At 37.1% G+C, this 27,510-nt stretch overlaps 1 long non-coding RNA gene across 1 annotated transcript in view; it reads right to left on the bottom strand.

Annotated features, from left to right (window-relative positions):
- Positions 1-27,510, bottom strand: part of LOC129054745 (uncharacterized) — a 444,081-nt gene that overhangs the window by 223,873 nt on the left and 192,698 nt on the right. The window contains exons 6-7 of the long non-coding RNA XR_010136531.1: positions 27,380-27,453; positions 19,221-19,289 (exon numbers count right to left, since the gene is read on the bottom strand). This is a non-coding gene — a long non-coding RNA (uncharacterized LOC129054745). The remainder of the gene's footprint in view (positions 1-19,220; positions 19,290-27,379; positions 27,454-27,510) is intronic.

Below are 27,510 nucleotides of genomic sequence, written 5' to 3'. Positions count from 1 at the left end.
ATGGAAGAGATATGTATATCCACATCCAGAAAGCTCAGATGTACCAAATAGAGTCAAAACAAAAAGATCCTCTCTGAGGCACAACATAGCCAAATTGTCAAAAGCCAAAGAAAAATAGAGAATTCTAAAAACAAAAGCATGAAGTCACAAATAAGGGAATCCCAACTGGACTAATAGATTTCTCAGCACAAAATTTACCGGCCAGGAGAATCAGATTAGATATTCAAAGTACAGAAAGAAAAATAAATTTGTTGGTCGAGAATACTATACCCAGTGAAATGATCTATCAGAACTGAGAAGGAAATGAAGTATTTCCCAGACAAGCAAAAACTGAGAAAATTGAACACCACTAGACCTGCCTTACAAGAAATGTTCAAGGGAGTGGTACATCTGGAAGCAAAAAGATGATAGCCACCATGATGAAAGCATGTAAAACGATAAAACATTCATAAAGGAGACACAAAAAGGAGAAAGAGAAAGGAATCAAGGCTTATCACTGCAGAAAACCACAAAACTGTAATGATAAGCAATAAGAGAGGGAGAAAGGAACAAAATATATATGAAAAATAAAAACAGAAAACAATCAACAAAATGACAGGAGTAAGTCCTCACATATCAATTAAAACCTTCAATGTTAATGAATTAAATTCTCCACTTAAAAAATACAGAGTAGCTGAATAGATAAAAACCAAGACCCAGCTATGTGCTGTCTCCAAAAGGCTCATATTATCTGTAGAGACATACATAGACTGAAAGTGAAGAGATGCAAAAAGATATTCAACAGAAACAGAAACCAAAACCAAGCAGGAGTAGCTATAACTTACATCAGACAAAACAGAATTTAAGTCAAAAACAGTCAAAAGAGACAAAAAAGATCACTATATAATGATAAAGGGATCAATTCATTTAAAAAATATATCAATTGCAAATATATGCACTTAAAATGAGAGCACCGAGAAATGTAAAGGAAATATTATTAAATATAAACAGAGAGACAGGCTCCAATACAATAATAGTTAGGGTCTTCAACACCCCACTCTCAGCATTGAATGGATCATTTGGACAGAAAATCAACAAAGAAACACTGGATTTAAACTGCACTTTAAACCAAATAGACCTAAGAGACATTTACAGAACATTTAACCCATTCAACCTTTTGTACCTCCTTCAGTGTTTGTTTGGATATGCCCCTCCTTTTAAGACTGCTAATTCTTAAGTTTGCAGTTAAATGTGACAGTTTAAGCATCCAGTTTATCCCTGCTTCCCTATAAAACAGCTTTAAAATGATAGTAATGGAATTTTTAAAAAATAGATGAGAACAAGGGCTAAGAACAGAAAAGGGAAGAACAGCAGATGAAAGACAGTAACATTTTTTAAAGCCTGAAAAAGGGACAGATAAATAATCATTGTTTCTGAAAGCCTGCATAGGGCAAAATCAGTGAAAAAATAAACATTCACTGCAGAACTCCAGAGTAACTCAGGAACTGAAGGTTCTGAGTACTTCCGAAAGCTGGGCATGGAGTTGGTCTGAAAGCAGGACTAGGTGAAAGTCTGTATCAGGAGTGGTCAGACCACCATATCCCTTCTTTCTCTTTTCTCTGCTAGTGAGAGCCCTGATCTTTCCTGGCCGTTAGGACAATTCAATCATAGAAGACATGGAAACACCAAAGCCAAGTGTGGAAATGTCAATCTGTGCTGAAAAGAGGATGAATGAGTAATATCCTGCATATTGAACGGTGAGAACGGCTATTGCCTCCCTCAAACTTCTTTACCTGTATGGCTCACAGAATTCTAACAGCTAGGCTTACAACCCTCTAGTAGAATTTCTCTGTCACAGAAATGATCAGCTGAGAGACAAAAGCTTCTAGGAGCCATCACTGTGTTGTCTCCCAATGAATGAAATTAAGGGCCACTGGTGCAATCACTTAACCATACACACACAACTTAACAATAATCAGAGATTCATTTCTTAAAGAACACCAATAAACAAAACAATTCCCCTCCCATGACCAAAGATGTCCACATCCTAATCTCTGGACCCTGTGAATATTATATTCTACATGGTAAAAAGACTTGGCAGATATGATTAAGTTAAGGATTTTGACTTGTAGGGATTGTCCTTGATTATCTGGGTAGGCCCAATGTAATGACAAGGGTCCTTATAAAAGGGAACCAGGAGGGTCAAGTGAGGAAAAAAAAAAAAGATATGATGATGGAATCAGAAGAGGAGTAATGTACTTTAAAGACGGAAGAAGGGACCTACAAGCTAAGGACTTCAGGTGACCTCTAGAATTTGGAAAAAGCAAGGAAACATGTTTTCTCCTAAAGCCTCTAGAATGAAATCAGCTATATCAACACCTTAATTTTAGCCTAGTGGAATTTATTTTGAACTTCTGAATTCCAGAGCTATAAGATAATAAACCTGTGTTGTGTTAAGCCACTACAATTGTGGTAATTTATTACACCAGCAGTAAAAAACTAACACAAGTACAAAGAATAGACAAAGATCACTAGATATTTGAGGAGTATGTCTAACATGAAAGAAGCAGACACCAACCCAGGCCAGATGAAAATAAGAATTCAGAAGAAATGTAAACAGTGCACTGAACTGAAGAAAAATTTAGAATATTATAATGGACATACTAAGGAAAAAAAAAAGAAAGTAGTACATCTATGAACAAGAACAGAATATTGCCAAAATGCAGTATCTAAGAAAACATAACTGAGCTTGGGTAATTGAAGAGATGATAGGACATCAAAAAGTAATGGTTTTGTTAATAGATAAACTTGAAGAAAGTATCCATTAAATAGGATTTTAAATATATAACATTTATGTATATGTAGACATCTAATTAAAAATTAATTTTGAAAGTCATTATTACAAAAGTTCCAGAAAAAAAGAGAATAAAAAAATGAATGGGAGAAAAGTATCAGATAAATAATACATAAAATGAGTGCAGTATAAAAATGACCAGATAACATACCTTCCACTGAATATTCAGTTCCACTTATATACAAAATTTCACATCAAAATATTGTAAAATTTCAGAACCCCAGGAATAAAGAAGATTACAAATGTTCTCAAAGATAGAGAGGGGAGAGTGGGAGAGAGAGAAGCAAGTAATATATAAAGAATTAGGAACTAAACTGGCGTTAGATTTCAACAAAAATGCCTTCCAAATTCTGAAGAAAAATTATTTCAAACCTAGAATTTGATACCTAGTCAGATTATCAAACAAGTGTGAGGATAGAATATATATATTTTCAGACACATACAGTCTCACAGAATTTACCTTATTACCCTTTCTGATGAAGCCATTTTAGAAAATGTTCCATCAAAATCAGGGAATGAAGTAAGAAAAAGGAAGAAATGGGAACAGGACCCAAGATCATACAGAAAATTCCCAGGATGATCACAGATGAAATCGCAGAATAAGAGCTATGTTCCAGACCTAGAAAGAAAAGACATAGGGTTGCAACAGGAAGGGGGATTTCACTAAGTAGATCATGATATTGGTGTTTTTCTCTGACATGTGAACTATATTAAGATGAGTTTTACAATTCTTGATAATTATATTTTTAAAAAACAATGAAAATATTAAAAAAAAACTTATTCAAAAAAGTCACTTTGTGACTCACTCAGCTATAATTCTATTTTCAACCCTATTAGATCATATTCCATATTTTTATAACACATATCTTATAATGAATTGATGAAATTCATAGGTATATAACTTGCCTATGTTTATAACATAAAGAAAAACATCAATGTTACATCCTAACTGAAATATGATGAAGAAATACAGAAAAGTAAAATTTAATGAAATAACAAATATTCTAATATGTAAATAAACAGATTTGGATACTGATTACATTAACAGACAAAATAAAGTAGCAGATATTGCATCTAATTGAGAATCTTCATGAACGTAACAGCTATAAATATAGATTGACACATATTAATATATTAATTAAAATAGCACCGGGGGTGTTTTGGGGCATATGATTTTCCAAATACTGTGCAAGTCTTAATAAACCTCCAAACAAAAAATGGCAATCTTTCATTGATTAGTCTGGTGGTTAATTCCTAGAAAATTCAGCATATAGTGAAACGCTGTTAGAAATACTGTGTGTTTTTATGTAAAATTCTGACAGGTTCTAGGCTCAGATATTTATAAATGAGTTTTTTATCTACACTAAAGTACCTATATACAGCATTTCAGCAGGACATTCAGGTAGGATGCAGGACAATTCTTTGACCATGCATTGCACAAGGTCTAGTAGCCCTGGACTCCATCCATTAAGCATCACTTGCGCCCCAAACCATTGTGAACTCCAAAAAATGCCCCCATACATTTTCAAAAATCCTTGCAAAGACATTTGCAATCTCCTCCACAGTGTCCCTCCTAATTAACCCATACCCCTTTCTCACTTGCTTCACCCCTGGCACAGTTGTGGGCAAATGTCTTCATTGCTGTGTTCCAATCAAGCCCAGGAAGCAGCTTGTTTCTCTATGTTCTGTGTATCTGTTCCCCATCTATGTCTACAGTGTTATCAGGGAATCACCTTGACAGCGTCAAATCCCTTAACCTAATTATTATAATGTTTTAATGAACAATCATTAAGAATGACTATTCCTGCACCCATTGAGAACCAATTTATTCAGTAAAATGAGAAACAAAATACTGATTTCACCAAATATTGTGAAAAAGAGGATGGGAGAAGGGGAATAATGTATGTTGGAGGCAAATGGAGTTTAAAAGAGTTAAACCTTTATGTTTCATATCTGTCATAATAAAAATAAAAACTCAATATGTAATATCTAAAACTGAAGAATCAAGAACCGCAAGTATAACTGTGTTATATAGAAAAATGGTGGCAAATACCAGAAGCATTGACAGAATGAAAAGTGGTTTCTCTTGAAAACAGGACTGACAGTAGGGAAAAAGAGGTCAAAGGTCTGCTGGTTTTCATTGTAAACCTTGTAACATTATTAATCTTTCCAGAAATAGAACATCTATGGCTTACTTTGATGAAACTTTAATTGACAAAATCGCTAACTCCTTCACCTGCTCCAAGGCTAAACAGTCACAGTTACTGTTACCTTGCATGAAATGATTTTATTAAATAAAATCTTACTATAGATTCAGTTACCTGGTTTCAACTTGTGCTAAAGCTAGTTCTAACAGGAATAAAATATTGAAACTGTCACTCATACTCTAATGTTATCCTTGGTTAACCGTGTCTGTGATGCCAACTACACACCCAATCAAACATCTAAAGTTACAAACTGGCTGCAGAGTTGGTGCCCTGGTTACAAAACACTGACCAGCTGCAGGAAACATAGAGGGGAAAAAGTTATGCCTTGGCTACTGAGCACAATCCATGCTCAGTGCTAACGATCCTATGTCAGTCCATAAATTATAATGGCTAACACTGGAACATTAACACCACCCAAAAACACATTCGTAAGCAAGCCCGAGTGGCAAAATGAGGTCACGGAGAGGCTTAAATCTATTTTAGGATATATTTTGAACACCAGTATAGTTCCTTTGACACCACCTGTTCTCATTTGGAGGACTGCATATTTAAGTCCCACAACAGCAACTGGGCTCAAACCCAGTGCTGACTCTATAATCCAGTTCAGGATAAATGCTGTCTTGTCGTTAGGTGCTGACCTTTAGATGAGACATTTAAGTCCCTCTGACAACATTCCCCACCTTCTGCTTAATTGGCACAGTATAAAAGATGTGGCTGAGAGAGCATTCGACAGTGGTCATAGCTGCCTGCATAATATCATAGTAAAAGAAGCATGTGAAGAAATAGGTGGATAATATAATCCAATACAATAAATCACTTTTGCTGAGGATCACAGTGGCATCATGATGACAACTTGCCCTCATACTAGGAATTTACTTATTCTCCATAAAATTATTCTTGCCCCATTTCATAATGAAATCTCAGTGTTTGGGATGAGTACCTACCTTCATATATAACATCTGCCAGTACCCTCCAAAAAAGATGAGCTTATGTCCAGATTTCTTTCAAAGTCACAATTCCCAAGTGTGGTAAAGTTGGTATAGCTTGGTTTTTAAAGCCATCAAAGAAAACTTTAATAGTTAACTTAAAATCATTTCAAATAATAGGTGATATGGTTTGGATGTGTGTCCTCACTAAATCTCATGTTGAATTGTAATCCCCAGTGTTGGAGGTGCGGCCTGGCGGGAGGTGATTGGATCATGGGGATGATTCTTCATGAATTGTTTAGCACCATCCCCTCAGTGTTGTTCTCATGATAGTGAGTGAGTGAGATATCCAGAGATCTGGTTGTTTAAAAGAGTATGACATCTCACCACTCTCTCTCTTTCTCCTGCTCCAGTCATTCCAGTCATGTGAAGTGCTGGCTTTCCTTTTGCTTTCTGCCCTGATTGTAAGTTTCCTGAGGGCTCCTCAAAAGCTGAGCAGATGTCAGCATCATGCTTCCTGTACAGCCTGAGGAACTGTCAGCCAATAAAACTTCTTTTATTTATAAATTACCCAGTTTCGGGTATTTCTTTATAGCAGTGCCTGAACAGACGAATACAATATGTAAATCAAAATATAAATTACTGATACCCTTTGGAGTACAAAGGAATTGGTTAGCAAAAGTTAGAAATTAAAGGCTTAAGGTTTTTGCCACAAAAATTTTCAGTTGTTTTTTGCTGAATTTCACAAATGCTTCTGCACTTGAGAAAGTGAATGCATGTTGTTTTGTAGCATTGTAAAGCATTTATAATGTGTTCATCACGTGCTCAAAACTAAACCACTGGCTTCCAAACCTTTCAAGTGTTTCCATTTTCTCCCAGCACCTACTACTGCTTTCCTCTCCCCTATAGTTCACAATAAATGTTGATTACATGAAATTTTGTGCACAACGAACAAATACATGACTATGAATCTAAAGTTCTCTTTACCACTGATAACACAGACAATTTATATGATTATTGAGAAATGACAGGTTTTGTTTTCCGTTTCTGCTTTTTGGTTTTGTTTTGTTTTTTTGAGACAGAGTCTCACTGTTACCCAGGCTGGAGTGCAGTGGTGTGATCTTGGCTTACTGCAATCTCTGCCTCTTGGGTTCCAGCAACTCTTGTGCCTCAGCCTCCTGAGTAGCAGGGACCACAGACATGTGCCACTCCACGCCCAGCTAATATTTGTATTTTTAGTAGAGACGGGGTTTTACCATGTTGGCCAGGCTGGCCTTGAACTCCTGGCCTCAAGTGATCTGCCTGCCATGGCTTCCCAAAGTGCTGGGGTTAAAGTAGGTTTTGTTTTTAAGTAAACCAGTATTTATTCTGCATTTTTATTTTCCAGGCAATATGCTAGTCAACAGAGTTAAACAGAAGGGCAAATCAGATGTAGTTCCTACCCAAAGATTTCACACTCTGTCTTCACTGCTCTTCCTTGTTTCTAAAACTATTATTTACAACAACACAAGCTTAGTAACACACTCAAATTACAATTGCATATCTTGTTTTGCTCTTTTGCAGCCCTGAATAGGTTGGCCAGTGAGGGCAAGTGATAAATGCAAGATCAGTACAGAATTAGTAGGTTAGGCTAAGGTTATAGTCACATATATGTGAAGTTGAAGGGCATTTAACTCTATTTTTCATTGTTTACAAAACAGGGGAAAAAAAGGAAAAATTAAAACAAAACAAGACTCCAAAACATGGGGTAGTATCATTTGCACATCAAGAAAATTTTAATAAAGAAGCAAAACAATATAATATCTCAAGAAGTTTGTGTTATCATATAACTCATCTTGACAAATACTTTTGAATCTCTTCTATAGGACTTCTCTGAATAGATCTACTAGTGAATCCATGTTTGAACATAGCTAGTAAGAAGGAATTTCCATCAGGAATGATCCATTCATCTTATTGATGCCATTTAAAGACAAATACTTCAAAAGATAACCTGTTTTTCCCACCCCCTACTACCCGCCACTCCTGTCAAAACAATTCCTATGCTTTCATTCGTCAATAATCTCACTGAATTTTAAGTCCACATCTACCTAGGGCTCTCTTCCAAGAATATATCAGTTTACTTTTGTCACTCCTAAAAAGTGAAACACAGAAATGAACCCAAACCTCTAGAGTGTACCTGTACAAAGGGTTGATTAGAATCATTAATTCCCTTAGATGAGATACTATAATGCTTTTGAAGTAATCTATCATTCTGTTAGTGTCTCAAGCAACAACTTTATAGCCACGTTCATAAAAATAAAATTTGGGTTATCATCTGGTTGTCTTCCTTTCATGTAAGTTTTTAAATTCTATAGGCCTAAATCTAGTTCTAGGCCTATAGAATTAGGCACAAATATAATCAACCCTCAAGAATTTTGCATAATGGCCTGTCCATAACGAAGAATGTAAAATAGATCTCAAGCCAATGAAAGTAAACAGATCAGCAAAATGGAATCTCTGTGGAATCTTTGTGCCAAGTAGACATTATAGGATACAAAATCTACTTAATAAATATATCATTTTCACCTGTAGGTCAGATATATCTAAACTACAGCCCAAGATCCATTCTTAACCCACTCAAACACTACTCTTGATTTTATAGATAGGGCTACAATTTCTTGGGAATAGATTTGGAATCGTGTAATCTAATTTTTTTTTTAAATTCTGAACACATAGTTCCCACTTCTCTCCTATTCCAGTGTGTCTGGAGCACATATTATATGCACATATTATAGTATTAACATTTGTATTATAATTTATATGTTCACTAGGCAGACTTTCTCAAAAGACTCTCTACATTCCCAGAAAGGAGAATTTTTTTTTCCAATTTTATATCTACAACATGTAGAAAGTTACCTGGACTAGAGCATATGCCTTCTTTGTACTGGTTGAATATATATGAAAGATCCACACTCCTTATCAAATGTCAAGCTATTATAAAGCTAAAATAACAAGACACGGTGGAATTGATAAAGATTTAGAGAAATAGACAAATAAAACAGAAAAAAAGGCCCAGAAAGATTCCTACACATATATCAAGCATACATCACAAAGCAATGCTAATTAGTGAAATGCTGGACTATTCTTTTGTGCTGAGAGAGTAGGCTAACCATATGAAAAAAATGCAAACTCAAATCCCTATCTCTTATTATATGCAAAATACTAATCCCAGGTAAATTAAGTAGCTAAATATAGAAAGAAAAACTGTACATCATGTAAAATGAAATAGAGAAAAATATCTTTACAACATCAGAGTAGTGATGATTTTTTTTTAAAGTAAACTTGCGTGCATGCAAACACACACACACACACAGAACTCAGAAAGCTCAGCAAAAACTTTTGATAAACTTGACCATAAGTCAAGTTTGCATCAAAACAAATCGCTGACTGGGGAAAGATAATTATAACACCAATAATCATAAATAATTATTATTCAAAAATAACTGCCAGACTCCAATAAACTAATATAAAAATGAGAGCAAACTCAGAAAACAGACAAAATACTTAAATGGGCAATTGATAGAAAAGGAAGAATGGCTAATAAACACCTGGAAAGATACCCCACCTCCTTAGTAATAAGAGAAATAAATATTAACACTACAGTGAGGTTCTATTGCATAAGATGATAGCAAAAAAGAAAACTGAATATGCTGGTGAGGACACAGCACAAAGATGACTTTTATGCATTGCTAGTGGGAGTACAAGCTCATACAACTCTGGAGAGTATTCTGATAATATCCAGTAAAGTTGAACTGTCTATACCCTATTACTTCAATGCCACTCCACAAGACAAAACTTTGAAAACCACTTGCAATTATCTTAGAGCTATTTGCTAGTATTACAATTCTTCTCCTCATGGGTATGTGGCAGTATTACACAGCTCTAACCTAATCCTTTGAAATTAAATGTGGCAATGTAATTTTCTATGGCCAATACAATCTGAATGGAAGGAACATGGGTCAATTCTGGGTGAAAGTTTTAAGAGACTGTAAATGATTTACCTCAGTGACTTCCCCAGCTACAGTGACCAGAGTATTGCAGATGGTGGAGTTTCTGTCAGTCTGGGTCCCACCCACGGTGGACATGTAGAATAAAATGTACATCTTGAGTGGGACCCAGACTGACAGAACCTCCACCATCTGCAATACAAAATCCAAACCGAAATAAAATAAAATATTTGATTTTAGGCCATTGAGATTTGAGCTTAGCATAGTGTATCCCATCCTAATAGATACACAATCTAAATGTTCATTGATAGGTGAATGGATCACTAAATAAATTATGGTATATTCATACGAAGGAATACAAGGAAGCAGCAAAAGTGAAAGGCACATGTAAATATGGATAAATCATATAAATGTAATGTTAGAAGAAAAGAAAGTTACAGAAGAACACATATACTATGGAACATGAGTTTCATCAATATTAGTAGTATTTTTTAAGCTGGGTGGTAAATATACTTGAGTAGGCTATTAATATTTGTATCACATTTTAATGAAATATAAAGTTTTTTTTTTTTTTTTTTTGAGACAGAGTCTCACTCTGTGGCCCAGGCTGGAGTGCAGTGGCACCATCTCGGTTCACTGCAAGCTCCGCCTCCCAGGTTCACACCATTCTCCTGCCTCAGCCTCCTGAGTAGCTGGGACTACAGGCACCCACCACCACACCTAGCTAATTTTTTGTATTTTTAGTAGAGATGGGGCTTCACTGTGTTAGCCAGGATGGTCTTGATCTCCTGACCTCGTGATCCACCTGCCTCAGCCTCCCAAAGTGCTGGGATTACAGGCATAAGCCACTGCACCAGGCCAAGAGTTAATTTTGTTTTATTCTATTGTGGTCTGAGAGAGTACATGATACAATTTCAATTTTCTTAAATTTATTAAAATTTTCTTAAATTTATTTAGACTTGTTATGTGACCTATCATACAGCCTATCTTGGAGAATATTCCATGTGATGATGGAAAAAATGTATATTCTGCATTTGTTGGGTAGAATGTTCTGTAAATATCTGCTAAGTCCATTTTTCTAGGGTATAGTTTAAGTCCATTGTTTCTTTGTTGACTTTTTGTCTTAATGACCTATCCAGCACTGTCAGTGAAGTATTGAAGTCCCCCATTATTACTGTATTGCTATCCATCTCATTTCTTATGTTATGTAGTAACTGCTTTATGAATTTGGGATCTCCAGTCTTAGGTGCATCTATCTTTAGGACTGTGGTATTTTCCTGCTGGACTAATCTTTTTATCATTACATAATGTCCCTCTGAAATTTTTCAATTTCCTTCCTAATTTCTTCACTGACCCACTGGTCATTCAGGAGCATTTTTTTTTAACTTCCATGTATTTGTATAGTTTCCAAAATCCCTCTTGTTATTTCTTGTCCTATTCCATTGTGGTCAGAGAAGATGCTTGATATTATTTCTATCTTCTCAATGTTTTAAGACTTGTTTTGTGACCTAACATATCATCCATCCTTGAGAATGATCCATGTGCTGAGGAAAAGAAGGTGTATTCTGCAGCCATTGAATGAAATTCTGTAAATATCTATTTTAGATCCATTTGGTCTGTAATGCAGATTAAGTCTGACATTTCTTTATTGATTATCTGTCTGGAACATCTGTCCAATGCTGAAAGTTGGGTGTTGATGTCTCCAGCTATTATTGTATTGGGGCCTATCTCTCTCTTTAACTCTAATATTTGCTTTATATATTTAGATGCTCCAGTGTTGGGTGCATATATATTTTCAATTGTTATATCCTCCTACTGAATTGACCCCATTATCATTATACAGTGATCCTCTTTGTCTTTTCTTATAGTTTTTCTCTTGAAATCTATTTTGTCTGATATAAGTATAGCTACTTCCACTCTTCTTTTTGTTTCCTTTGGCTTTGAATATCATTTTTCATCCCTTTATTGTCAATCTATGTGTGTCCTTTTAGGTAAAGTGTTTCTTGCAGGCAACAGATTAAAGGGTTTCGTTTTTTAAATCCATTCAGCCACTCTGTATCTTTTGATTGGAGAGTTTAGTCTATTTACATTCAATGTTATTATTAATAAGTAAAGACTTACTCTAGCCATCTTGTTATTTATTTTCTGGTTGTTCTGTGGTCCTCTCTTCCTTCTTTCTTTCCTTCCTGTCTTCCTCTAGTGAATGTGATTATATCTGGTGATATAATTTCTTACTTTTTATTTTTTGGGGTATCTATTGTGTATTTTTCTGGTTAGAGGGTACCATGAGGCTTGCAAATACTATCTTATAACCAATTATTTTAACCTGATAACAACACAGTTTGTATTAATAAGCAAAAAGAAAATTAATAAAAACTCTGTGCCTTAACTTTATTCCCCTGCTTTTTAACTTTGTTATTTGTATTTATATCTTATTGTACTCACTATATCTTATAAAGTTGTAGTTATTATTTTTGATTGGTTCTTCATTTAGTCTTTGTAATTAGTATCAGAGTAGTTTACACACCACAGTTACAGTGGTGTTTTTCTAGGTACTTAATACTACCAGTGAGTTTTGTACCCTCAGATGATTTCTTATTGTTCATTAACATCCTTTTCTTTCTGACTGAAGTACTCCCTTTTGCATTTAAGACAGGTCTGATATTGATAAATTCCCTCAGCTTTTGTTTGTCTGGGAAAGTCTTTATTTCTCCTTCATGTTTGCTGAATATTTTTGTCAGATATACTATTCTAGGGTAAAAGTTGTTTTCCTTCAGCACTTTAAATGTCATGACATTGTGTCTTGACCTGAAAAGTCTGCTGAAAGATGTATTGGATCTCCATTTCATGTTGTTTCTTTTCCTGCTTTTAGGATCCTTTCTTTAACCTTAACTTCTGGGAGTCTGATTATTAAATGCCTTGAGGTAGTCTTCTTTGGGTTAAACCCCCTGGTGTTCCATAACCTTCTTTTACTTGGATATTGATATATTTCTGTAGGTTTTGGAAGTTCTTTGTTATTATTCCTTTGAATAAACTTTCTACCCACATCTCACTCTTTTTTATTTTTATATTTTATTTATTCTTTTTGAGACAGAGTCTTGCTCTGTCGCCCAGGCTGGAGTGCAGTGGCATAATCTCACCTCACTGCAAGCTCCACCTCCTGGATTCAAGCAATTCAGCTTCCCAAGTAGCTGGGATTACAGGCATGTACCACCATGTCTGGCTAATTTTGTTGTTGTTGTTGTATTTTTAGTAGAGACAGGATTTCATCACGTTGGCTATGGTTGACCAGGCTGGTCTGAAATTCCTGACCTCAGGTGATCCACCTGCCATGGCCTCCCATAGTGCTGGGATTACAAGTGTGAGCCACCATGCCCGGCCATATATATTTTTCTAATTCCTCTTTAAAGCCAATAACTGTTAGTTTTTCCCTTTTGGGGCAATTTTTTAGATACTGTACATATCCTCCATTTTTCTGTCTCCTCTGACTGTGTATTTTCAAATAGCCTGTCTTCAAGTTCACTAATTTTTCTGATGGACCAGTTGTGCTATTAAAGTTCTTTCATGCATTCTTCAGTATGCCAATTGCATTTTTTAGCTCCAGAATTTATGCTGGACTCTTTTTTAATTATTTCAATATCTTTGTTACATTTATCTGATAGACTTCTGAATTCCTTTTCAGTGTTATCTTGCACTTTGAGTTTCTTCAAAACAGCTTGTATTAGTCCATTTTCACGCTGCTGATAAAGACACCTATGTCTGGGAAATTTACAAAAAAAAGAGGTTTAATGGACTCTCAGTTCCACCTGGCTAAGGAGGCCTCACAATCATGGCATCAGACAAGAGAAAAGCTTGCGCAGGAAAATTCCCCTTTATAAAATCATCTGATCTCATAAGACTTATTCACTATCATGAGAATAGCATGGGTAAGACCTGCCCCCATGATTCAGTTATGTCCCACCAGGTCCTTCCCACAATACATGGAAATTATGAGAGTTACAATTCAAGATGAGATTTGGGTGGGGACACAGCCAAACCATATCACAGCTATTTTGAATTCTCTGTCTGAAAGGTCACATATCTGTTTCTCCAAGATTGGTCTCTGGTGCCTTATTTAGTTCACTTGGTGAGGTCATGTTTTCCTGGATGATGCTGATGCTAGCAGATGTTCTTCAGTGTCTGGGCATTGAAGAGTCAGGCATTGATTGTAGTCTTCACTGTCTGGGCACTGAAGAGTTAGATATTGATTGTAGTCTTCACTATCTCAGCTTATTTGTACCTGTCCCTCTTGGGAAGGCTTTTCAGATATTTGAAAGGACTTGAGTGTTGTGTTCTAAGCTACATCCACATTAAGAGTCACCCCTAAGCCCACTAATGCTGTGATTCTTGCAGATTCATAGAGGTATTGCCTTGATGATCTTGGACAAGATCTGGGAGAATTCTCCAGAATACCAGGCAGAGACTCTTGTTCTCTTCCCTTACTGTATCCCAAACAAACAGTCTCTTTTTCTCTCTGTTCTGAGCCACCTAAAGCTGGAGGTGGAGTAACACAAACACTCCTGTGGCCACCACCACTATGACGGCACTGGGTCATACCTGAAGCCAGTACATCACTGGGTCTCACTCAATGCCTGCTGTAATCATTCCCTGGCTACTGCCTATGTTCGCTTTGGGCCCTGGGGCTCTACAATCAGCTGGCGCAAAGCCAGCCAGGACTGTGTCCTTCCTTTCAGAGCAGTGAAGTTCCCTAGCCCCTGAGTGGGTCTGGACGTGCCATCCAGAAGTCAGGAACTAGAGCCAAAAACCTTAGAAGTCTGCCTGGTGTTCTATTGTACAGTGCATCAGATGGCAGTCAAACCGCAAGATGCAGTCTTTTTCACTCTTCCCTTTTCAATGGCAGAGAAGCCTCACCCTGAAGCCACCACCACCCCAGGCCATGATGAGTACTGCCAGATTACCACCAATGTTCCCTTAAGGCCCAAAGACTCTTAAGTCAGCTTGTCGTGAATGCTGCCTGGTATGGGACTCACTTTTCAGGGTAGTGGGCTCCCCTCTGGCCCAGGGCAGGTCCAGAAATGCTATCCAGGAGTCAAGTTCTGAAATCAGAAACCCCAAAAACCCACTTGGTGTTCTATACCCCTGTGGCTGTGTGCTGTTACCTAAGGTGCAAGACAAATCCTCCTTCACATTTCCCCCTGCTTTTCTCAAGCAAAAGGAGTTTTGCCACGTAGCCACCACAGTTGGTAATGTGCTGTGTCTCACCTGAAACTAGTTAAAGTATCAGAGGCTCACCCAAGGTCATCAATGTAGTACCTGGGTATCCCTGCTGCTTATTTGGGGCCCAAGGGCTCTTCAGTTAGCAGATAATGAATGCTGCCAGGACTGAGTCCTTTCCTTCAAGGTAGCGGGTACCCTTCTGGCCCAGAGTATGTCTAGAAATGTCACCTTGGAGCTAGGGCCTGGAATGGGGGCCTCACAACTCTGACTGGTGCCCTGCGGCTGAGCTGATATCCAAGATGCAAAAGAAAGTCCTCCTGACTCTTCCCTCTCCTCCCCTAAAGTGGAAGAAAGAGGTCTCTTTTGGAGCTGTGAGCTGTGCAGCCCAGGGTTAGAGGAAGGGTAATGCCAGGACTCCCTTTGTTGCCCCGGGTGGTGTCTCAGTATGTCATGTGCCCCCCACCCCAGTCCACTGTGTCTGAGCCTAGCTCAGCACTAGGAAGCACCTAGGAGTTAGAGTTGCAGTCCTTACGGCCTAGACTGCCTTTCAAGTTCATTTAGAGACACAGGGCACTGTAGCCCATGGTGGTAAGGTTAATGAAAGCTCAAGTTTGGCGGACCACTGTGATTCCACTTTGGCCAGGCCTGATTTAAATGCTCCCTCAATGGGCAGGCAGCAGCTGAGTTTGGCCTAGTTTTACCTTCTGCCCTTACAGGACAGCATGGAGTTCAATGACTCATAAGTGCTGTGTTCTCTCTCCCCCAGTGCCCAGAGATACTCTCCACACCATCCACTGCTGCAGCTGCCTTGGGGGAAGGTGGGTGGCATCCACAATTCAGGACTGTTTTTTCTATCTCTTAGTGCCTCTTTCAAGCGATATGACATTAAAACCAGGTACTGTGAGGGCTCACCTGATTTTTTGTTCTTATGAATGTGTTTCTTCTGTGTAGATAGTTATTAACTTGGCATCCTTGCAGAGGGGATGATTGGTGGAGCCTTCTATTCCGCCATCTTGCTCTGCGTCTGTCTATAGCAGCAGCTCTGCATACTGATAATACCCACCTCCACAAGCTAGTTGAGGCTTCCCTTGTTATTTGTTTTATATTTGCTTAATGGCTATGCTGGGCTAGTTCAGTAAAGTCTATTTTTTCTGCAGCATACAGCCTCTGATGTTCCTACTCAAATATTTTTTCTTTATTTTTATCTTTTGGCCTGGCTTCCTAGAAGGTTATCCTGTGTTATCACCATTTAGTGATCAGACACTGATTGATCAGAGATTTTAACAAGCCCCGTGAACCAGTGGGGTTTTCACCTTTTACTCTTCAATCTGTGAATGGGGTGGAGATTGCTTTCATGGTTTACAAAGTATGTGAGTTTCCCTGCATACAACCAGGAACTTGTAGCTTAATAGTTCTGTCTCTCTGGTTGCTCTTCAATGCAGGCAGCCCTGGGCATGTGCACAGTCTTCCTAGTCACCAGGGAAAACTATGGTTTTTGCAAGGCTCTCTTTGACTTTCTTCTTCCCTTAATTTCTCTGTTAAGATTCTGCCAGGTCTGACTTTATTGGTATCAACCCAGCTGTTATCCATCATTTATTGCTAGCTGATCACTCTATTGCTTCAATACCCTGAGGCATAAATTGTTCCACACTCTGATTGAAATAATGTGGGGATCTTTGGCACAGATGGGTCACAGCCAGTCTTTCAGCATTTCTCTAACTCTCCCCTTTCCCTAAGCAGAAATTTTGTTATGAAGCAGGAGCTGAGAGAGAATAGTGAACTTACTGACCGCTCTAGCTGGATCCTCCGTATGGAGCAGTTGTGTGTGAGTGTGAGGATAGTGGGGGTGGGGTTCTGCCACCCAGTTGCCATCACAGCCCTGTATAGACCTTCTGCAGCCCAGAGTCAAAGAGCATAAAATTTGCTGAGTTTTGCCATCTTACTATTTAACCAGATTAGCTTTTCTGCCCCAGGGAGTTGGGAATGATGGGATCTGACACCTCGTTGCCAACCCCATAGAGCAGCTCTCCCGCAACACAGAGCTGTGTAGAATTGAGGGACTGTATTTTTCACCAGTTTCCTCATCCAGATACTATATACCTCATAAGAGTTGGAAATGGAGGAATGGACACTGCTGCCACCCACTCATATCGTCTTCTGTAGCACAGGGCTGTGAAAAATCGAATTTGCCAATGTTTACCAGCTCCCCAATCTACCAAGAACAGCTCTCCTACCCAAGGAAGTTGAGGGATATGGGATCTAGCACTCAACTGCTGCTGAATAGAACAGCTTTTCCAGAACACAGAGTTGTAAATAAACATGGGCAGTCCCTAACTCAATTGCCATACCTTCATGAAAGAGTCCATAGATCTTATTAAATATTACTCAATATGTAGCAAGCCCCATGATCAATCTCCAGAGACTCTGAAGAATTGTCTTTGCTAATTTTAACCCATATAATAGCTGTCTGGCTTTCCTCCAGGTCCTCATATCTTGTTTACTACGGTGAGTTTTAAGAATGTATACTTTCTTAAATTTAATTTTAAATTTCAATTTCCTAAATTTAAATTTAAGAATTTAAGAAAACACTAAATAGTTACAGAATCTGAATCATCTGTTTTATTTTATGATTTTTTAAGAAAGAATTAAGTTTATAAAAGATTTCCACATCTTTGATTCATATAAATTTATAATACATCCTAATATAAAGTTTATATAATAAAGTATATATTTTATATATCATATAAATTAAAGGTTATAATGTAACCTTTGTAATCTAATTTTTAATATTTACATATATAAACTATCTGAAATTTAAATGTTATTTCATCATATAATGTAAAGTATGGTTTGATTTTTTTTTACGTTGTCCTTACTAATTAGCCAAATTTCCAGCACCTTTTTAAATATAATTTCTGCTTACTATACACTTTTTTTTGTTTATTTTTGGGGTTTTTTGGGGGGAGTTGCAGTCTCACTCTGTTGCCCAGGCTGGAGTGCAGTGGCACGATCTCAGCTCACTGCAACCTCCAGCTCACTGCAACCTCCACCTCCCGCCACCACACCTGGCTAATTTTTGTGTTTTCAGTAGAGATGGGGTATTGCCATGTTGGCCAGGCTGGTCTCAAACTCCTGGCAAATGATCTACCCACCTTAGCCTCCCAAAGTGCTGGGATTACAGGTGTGAGCCACCACACCCAGCCTTTGCTTACTATACAGTTTTTAACACATACATATGTCAATTACTAGATTTTATTCTGTTAATAGATCTAATCTTGACATACTGTTTTGATTGCAGATTTATCACCTACTTTAATATTTGATAGTGCATATATGAAACCTCTTATCCTCTCTATGTTGATATTACAGCTGTTATTACAGCTCATCATATTGTATAACTGCAAATCATTTCATCAGGTAGAGCCAAAAATGCACTATACTATTGGCCTTACATAACTGATATAAATTGAGGGAACTCTGATATCTTTAAATCCCGATTCTTCCTATCTGAGAATAGGGTAGATAACTACTTAATTATTTTGTCTTTTACTAAATGTTTTGCACTTTTTAAAAAGAGATCTTCCAAATTTCATTTAAATAAATTTATGTTGTTATTCTGAATGGCATTTTTTCCTTCATATTTTTGATAGTTATTGCTGAGCTGTAAGAACTCTATGAATTCTTGTATATGAGAGTTCCCTTATTAAACTCTGTTTCTACTATTAGACCTCAGGGCTTTACAATCAATTCTTTTAGTTTTTCCAGGTAACCAATCCTACAAATTAAAAATAATTATATTTCTAATATAATTAATAATCCATAATTATAAATAATAAGAATTACATGATTACTTTTACAGTTTCCTTTTCTTGTATTATACTACTGACTAAAAATTCTAAAACAAAGCTGAATAATAATATTGACCTGCATTATTAGTAGGCATATATTTGTCACAGGGATGATAACTCTCCAGCATCCCCAGCCCAACCTGTCCTACCTAGGCCGGCCTCAAACCTAAAAATCTTCGAATAAAAACTATTCTCTTTCTTACCTTGCTAGGTATCCAGTGGTCCTCCTTGGGGTCATCAGCATGCTGGGATATATCACAAAAGCATCTTCCCTAGAAAACAGTATCAAATGGAGTATGAGATTTTAAACCACCAAATTGACACAAAACTATCTCAAACTATAACTAAATGACTATCAAGCAAGGTCTCAAGGCACAGACAACATGATTTTGATTCTCAAAAAGTCTGGCCAGGTGAGGACTCCACACACATACCTTGTTTGGCTTGATTAGGTAGGCCAAATGCATTCAGTGTTTTGGTTCTTTCTCAGAGTAACTCCCATGATAGTTCCTCTTCTCTAGTCTACTGGCCTCAGCATTTCCCAGGCTATGGATTTAGTATGAGGTCATTCAGTGTCAAGGTTTGGGAATGTGAATTTCTAAATCCAAGGCCCTCCCTCCTTAGCATCACTATTCTGGGCTCTCACAACCTAAAATCAAGTATCACACTCTTTTCTGACCATCTTGCTTCATTCCTTTCCTTTTAAGTTGCCTTAAGCGTCTATATACTTATTCAAAATGAAACTACCCTCAGTATTTTAATAATAAACAGGGAAAATAAATGCAAATTTAATTTCTGTTATGTGCAAGGTACTGTGCTAAGCTATTTACAAACATTATATAATCTTCACCACAACCCTATAAAGTAGATTCTGCTTTTTATTTCTATTTTACAGATAAGGAAATTGAGACTTATAGGGGTAAAATGTACTTTCAAATATTACTCTATACTTCCTTTAGTTTTTCACATTTAGTTTGAATACTTGCATTAGGTTTAGAATACTTTCCTTCATACCAAATATATATCCTTCTATTACCATTTCACAAAACATTTTCTTCATACATTGAAATTGAATTTCACAAATGCCTTTTAGCATACACTGAGATGATCACAAAATTTTTCTTTCTTTGCTTTCTTAATATGATGATTGTTTTAATACATTTTTTACTTTTACATTTTCTTTGCAGGTCTCAGATAAAGTCAGCATGTGCACAATGTATTAGTATTTTAATATAATGTTGTATTTGAGTTGATATTATTTATTTAGGGTTTTTGAATCTTTATTCCTAAGTAAGCTAGCTATTTTTACAATTCATAAAATGAACTGGGGAACAATTCATCTTTTTCTAAACTTAATAAAATATTAATAGCAGATTATCTTAATACAGTCTATATTGGAATTACTATTATTTATTTAGGATTTTTGAATCTTTGTTCTTAAGTGAACCGGCTATATTTTTTATTCATAAAATTTGAATTGGGGATCAATTCATCTTTTCCTAAGCTCAGTAACATTTAAAATAATACAGAAATTGCTTTTTTCTTGAAGGTTTGGGGAAAATTATCCTTAAAATATTCTTTACCTGGTATTTTCTTCAGAGTTAGTTCTTTAACAACCTTCTTAATTTATTCTGTGAATATTCAAATGTTCTATTCCCTCTTAAATTATTTTTAGCAATTCACATTTTCTTTAATAAAACTGTCCATTTTATTAAGCTTGTCAAATTAATTACCAAAAAAGGTGATTAATGACATATACTTTTAGTATTTTATCTCCTCAATATCTTATATTAAAATCATTTTCTTCATCAATTGCCCCATTGCTGACCTTCTACTCTGTGCCTAGCACTGCTCAGGGTGCTGGGTAATTACTAATGAACAAAATATATGGTTCCAGACTCTTAGGGATCTTATAGTCTAGTGGGCAAGGACAATGGTGAATAACTAAGAAAATAAAACAGTAATTAAAAATTGTGATAAGTGATATGAAGGCAACAAAATACAATAATAGAAAATAATTGGGGTGGGGATACAGGGCTCAGGGTAGCTCAAATTTAGATTAAAAGGTCTGGGAAGACCTTATGACGGGGTAACAATGAAATCCAGACCTGGAAAACCAGAAAGAACCAGCTCTTTGAAGAAAATGAAGAGAAAAATTCCAAAATATGCCAAGGCGGTATAGAACCTGTTGTGTTTGGGGTACTAAAAGAAGTATAAGGTTGCTGAAACATGAAGAGTGATGTAGGGAAGGACTCAGGAAGATTCTAAAGAGTTGAGAAGATTTTTGAAGCATGCTGGTCTTTTAGTGGCTGCCTGAGAATTTCTGGAAAGGTGATTAGGTACCGACATTTTTCAATCAAAAATGGAAATTGAAGCTGAATTTGCAAAGTTCTTTGTGTAAAATGGAAAACAGTTCAGCTATCTATATTCAAGAATGGGACAATTTGTAATAAACATTGTGTGGATCATGATAGAGTTTATATATTTGCAAAAATAATAAACTTGACTTTTAGGCAGTTGTAGGTTTACAGAAAAAAAATGAGCAGAAAGTACGGTAAGCTCCCAATAACACCTTTGTCTTCCACCCTCATTTACTCTCCCATCTCCCACAACATGCACCCCATACACAGTTTTCCATATAATTAACATCTTCCATTACTATAGTATACTTGTTACAATTGATGAACCAATATTGATATGTTATGAACTAAAGTCCATAGGATTTTACATTAGGCTTATTCTTTGTGTTGTACAGTTATATGGATTTTTAATTTTGTAAATTATACTTTATCATTTTTTCTATTATTTTGAAAAATTTTTTCATTTTTTCCTTCTTTTCTTTTTTTAATTTCAATAGCTTTTGGGGTACAAGTGCTTTTTGGTTACATGGATACTATGCAGCTATAAAAAGAACAAGATCATGTCCTTTGCAAAAACATGGACGGAGCTGGAAGCCATTATCCTTAGCAAATTAATGCAGGAACAGAAAACCAAATGCCACATGTTCTTACTTATAAGTGGGAGCTAAATGATGAGAACACATGCACACATAGAGTGGAACAACAGACACTGGGGCCTACCTGAGGGTGGAAGATGGGAAGAGCGAGAGGACCTGGAAAAGTAACTAATGGGTACTAGGCTTAATACTTGCATTATTAAATAATCTGTACTACAAACCCCTGTGACATGAGTTTACCTATATAACAAACCTGCACATGTAGCCTTGAACTTAAAAGTTTTTTAAAAAGCATAATCCAGAAAGTTGGGGAATGACTAGATGTCAGTGAAATTCTGTGCTGGACCAGGGCTATGTATAAAAGAAAGTTTTTGAGACATCTCCAAGAAGGTACATTTAGAAGGTATGTTTGAGAACAATAAAGAACTCAGAATTACCTTTAAAAAAAAGAAAATTTGGCTGGGCGCGGTGGCTCACGCCTGTAATCTCAGCACTTTGGAAGGCTGAGGCCAGTGGATCACCTGAGGTCAGGAGTTCGAGACCAGCCTGGCCAACATGGTGACACTCAGTCTCTACTAAAAATATAAAAATTAGCTGAGTGTGGTGACATGCCTGTAATCCCAGCTACCTGGGAGGCTGAGGCAGGAAAATCACTTGAACCTGGTAGGTAGAGATTGCAATGAGCCGAGATTGCACCATTGCACTCCAGTCTGGGCAACAAAGTGAGACTCTGTCTCAAAAAGAAAAAGAAAAAGAAAATTAAAAAAACCCATGGTTCCTATCTTTAAGAGTTGAAAGCACAATATTGATTCATAACTGTTTTCTTTCTTTTTGGTATTCTTGTTAAACAATGACATTGATATTTTTTTCCTAGCAATAACACATTCAGCAATGGAAAATGCTGTACTGCATTAGGAAAATCCAATTGAAATCACATGTTAATTTTGTGAATTGGTTCAAAATAATAGTTCTTTTGAGTATCACTCATCAAGTAAAATCAGACTGTCTCTAAAGCATGACATGTGCAAGGAAGTCTCCTCAGAGTTCACTAATCAACAAAAGGGTATGCAGTACCAGCAATCCTAGCAAAAAATGGAGTAATGAGAATGTGCTTGGTAATAGCTGACACATAATTATGGCAATCACATCAAAACTGAATGAAAATAAAGGAAAGGAGAATAGAGGTGTAATCTTCACATTAAAAAGAAATAAAATAATAAGTTAAATCTCATGCAGGAAGAAACTCTCTGATATGGTTTGGCTGTGTCTCCACCCAAACCTAATCTTGAATTGTGGTTTCCATAATCCCCAGGAGTCATGGGAGGGACCTGGTAGGAGGTAATTGAATCATGGGGGTGGTTTCCCCCATGCTATTCCTGTGATAGTAAGTTCTCACGAGATCTGATGATTTTACAAGGGGCTTCCCTCTTCACTTGGCTCTCATTTGCTCTCCTGCCACCCTGTGAAGAGGTGCCTTCTGACATGACTGTAAGTTTCCTGAGGCCTCCCGAGCCATGCGGAACTGTGAGTCAATTAAACCTCTTTCCTTTATAAATCACCCACTCTCTAGTAGTTCTTCATAGCAGCCTAAGAACAGACTAATACACCCTCCTTATTCCAAGTGCACACAGGCAGCACAGAACAGCCCAGATACAGCTGTTTGTGGCTGGTTAACAGCTTGACTATCCTGGGTATGAAACCATTTGCTCCTCCATTCTGGGGAGACACAAGTCTTAGGGGACACACCTGGCTGGTTGGCTTCCTGTTTATTCACAGAATTTTTTGCTGTAAGGCACATGGTCTGTCCATGACAATTTAGGACAAATGACTTCCACAGGTGATCAGCTGTTCCTCATCTCCTTTGAAATCAGAGAAAGATAAAAGAGCTTAAATGTGAACATGTTGGATCTAAAGGGATGAGAAATTGCTTTGACAGAGAGTTGTCTGATCACAGGGATAGATTACTAAATTAGATTGTGACACTTGAGAAATATTAACTGAATTGAACTGAACTTCATGAGGGTAATCATATATTCAGAAATGATCTTAATATTGTTAGCCAAAAGATAGCAGTTCTAACATCATACCATTTAAAGAAGGTAGGTGTTTTATGGACGTTACATAAATAATAAGTAATTACACTGGAGAGAGAGAAAAAGAAAGACCCAGAAGTTTAAAAGTTGCAACAGTGAAAAATAATCCTTGTATTTTAACAACTTGCTACTCAAACTGTAGTCTGTGGACCAATGGCATCAGCATTTCCTGGAAGCTTGTCAGAAATGCAGAATCTCAGGTCCCATCTCAGACCTGCTGAATCAAAATCTGCATCTTAAGATTCCAAAGAGATCTGTACGACATTGAAGTTTGGACACAGTGATTTAACAGATTCATAGACACTAGAGGGGAAGAGATATTAGAAAAGGTCTTACCTAATCCCCTCATTTTTCAAATTTGAAAACTCATCAAAGTTTCATCTTAAGACAAATGTCAAATGATCAATTAATGTTAGAGTTAAATCTAGATCCTGGCTTGGCACAGTGGCACATGTGTGTAGTCCCAGCTACTTCAGAGGCTAAGGCAGAAGAATTGCTTGAGCCCAGGAGTTCAAAACAAGCCTGGGCAACAGAGCAAGATCCCTTCTCTAAAAGATGATAGATAGATAGATAGATAGATAGATAGATAGATAGATAGATAGATAGACAGATCCTACACCAGTGCTCCGTTCATGGTCCGTTCTGTCAGCCAAGAATTTCCAAATACCCAATAAAAATTTTTAGACTGTTTTATTAGCCTGTTTCCCACCCCCTCATCATCTAATTTTATATTAGCATTTATATTAGCATTACTAATTAGTTCCAGATTTGATATCTTTAAAACTTTCTCAGAAATGAATCATCTGTCAAAGAATAAACCTGTTAATAGGATAGATTTACTGAATGCCAGAGTTATGCATTTAAAACATATTCTCTCTTCCAGTTATCACAGATGCAATCAAAGGTAAGGTGAGAGATTGCTGGAAATGACTAAATGTGTTTCATTTTAAACTGATAACTTTGTAGAGAGGGTGAAAGGATATTGGAGAGGGAAGGAGGCAGGAAAACAAAGAAGGTGGGAGGGGACAGCAGGAGTCGGTGGATGATTCTGCTCTGGCATGCCTGTCTGACATCACTGGCTTAACATTTGTATTTCAGTCCATCGCCTGACTAATAACACCATGTAGTGAAATAAAGCACCCATTCTGGAGGTAATTGTTATGTGGTGGAATATAAACAAGCCCCATTCTGCAGTATATTTACCACAGTGCATATTTACGAGTTGGGTTTAATTAAAAGTCGGGAACACTAGAGCTATTTTTTAACTAGATGCCTATTATCTAGTGTCAAATGCTTGGTTTTAATCATGCATTTTATATCATCGTGACCTAGATCACTGCCTGTGACATATGAGATAGTGTGTTGTCTTTCCTGAGAAGATGTAGCAGGGCTTGATGGATGTTTTCTCATTCCTAACCTCATTACTACCAGCTTCCCATCCATCTAATAAAATGCTATGATAGAGAGTGGGAAGGTGCTATAAATCATAATATTCCAGCCGCTTCGAGCAGATTCATTAGAAATGCTGACTATATATCTCACAAACAGAAAGTCAACACACAAAGTAGGTTGCTGCTTCTTCCCAGGATCAAGGCACCCTGTTCCCTGCCTTACCCTCTCCCAGTGGAAAGGTTCTTTTTAAATGGCAAAACCCTGCGATTTAATGAAAAACTGGGTAGCCCTATGTCTTAACATGATTTATCCAAGATAGAATTGATAATACTAGGTTCAGTCTTGTCATATACAATCTGACCGTTATTCCTCTGATTGGAAGAGCTGTCAACTTCTAAGTGCTCAAGAAACAGGTACAGTTAAAATGGTTTAGATTTTGGAGTTTTTGTTACTACATTTTTGCCCTGACAAAGAAAAGGACCCTGTATCTTCTTTGAGATTAAGGTAGAATTTGTTGAAGAGATGAGTAAGAGCTCTGACATCATCATTCCTTCAGGTAATGGGGCATGAAACCTTGGTGAAATCTTTGGCTCCTCCTTCTCTTTTGAGTACTCATTTGTTCATTCATTGAACAAACATTTCATGTGGACCTATATGGTCTAGGCACCATACTAGCTGCCAGGTTACAATCATCAATAAGACATGGCCTTCCCTCAAGGAGCTTGTACATTAGGTGAAAAAACAGAGTGCAATGGGAACACAAAGGAGGAGGTCCTCAACCCATCTAGAGCAGGGTGCTGGTGGTGGCCAAGGAAGGCTTACAGGAGGATATGAAATCTAAGTTAACTAGAGAAGAGAGGAGGGGAACAGTGTTCCAGAAAGAGAGAGCAGAGCATGAGCAAAGATTCAGAGTTGTGAAAAGGATATCCAAGTTTAGCATAGCTGAGACCAAGAGGTACAAGGAGTGGCAAGAGAAAAAGGAGTTCAGAAGTCATAAAGGACAAACCATGAAGGTCCCTGTATGCTTTTTAAGTAAGTTTAAGCTATTCTGAGAGCAACAGAAAAGGGGTAAACACTTTTAAGCAGACCAGTCACATGGCAGGTTTTGCATTTTACAATTGTCACTCTCTCAACAGTGAGGAATGCATGGGGACAGGGGCAGCAGACAGGATTAAATTAGGGAAAATAGCAAGAAAGACAGCAGCAGTAAGGTAGGCCTAAGATATGAGAATGGAGAAAGCTAGTAGCAGCTGAGAACTATTTATGAGGTACAGATGACAGGACTAGTAAATGATTTGAACACTCTATCTGGTCACCAAGTCTATTAGTTTTTTGTTTTGTTTTGTTTTCCAAATGAAGCTTTATTCAGCTGTTTCTATTTGTTCTCTTAGACACTAGGCTATTTCCAAGACGATAAGCCCTGTGCTGTATCCTAAATGACATCCATATCTGGGCTGATCACGATAGTCTCCAATCCATGTTCTACCACATGATAAGTTATCATAGGCCTGTTCTCTGTCCCAGAATCTCCTGTGACTGCCATGTACCTGACCCCACTGTCCACAGCAATAGTTTTTAAGCTTCAGTGAACATCTGAATCACTAGGATGCTGGAGTGGAGGGCCTGTGAAAAATGCCAAAAACCAACTTCTATCAAGATAAAATTTCTGATTTAGATATATCGTGGGATCCAGAAATAAATATTTTTGACAAACACTCAAGATACTAAGGTCGGAAATATATTTTGAGATAATGTTCAGGGCTATGGCCTATAGTTCACAGATCTCTACAATTTCTGCACACCACACTGTCCTACAGTGTTGACTGTAACTTACGTCTCTGCCTAAATCACTTTCTGTTGTATTCTGGCTTGATTTCTTACTGTAAAAATGACTATGCTCTAAGCAACCCCACCTCCATACCTTCAGTCATGTTGTTCTGCCTTTATCCTCTGCTTGTCAGATTCAGTCCATGTGTGAGGGCTCAGTTTCCATATCTGTAAAGGTCAGTGAACAAATTAGATGGTATTTAAGTTACATTACAAGCTTACTGC

The sequence above is a fragment of the Pongo abelii genome, chromosome 13 (assembly GCF_028885655.2).
Source record: "Pongo abelii isolate AG06213 chromosome 13, NHGRI_mPonAbe1-v2.0_pri, whole genome shotgun sequence".
NCBI lineage: Eukaryota > Metazoa > Chordata > Mammalia > Primates > Hominidae > Pongo > Pongo abelii.
This window is presented reverse-complemented; position numbering and strand designations above follow the sequence as displayed.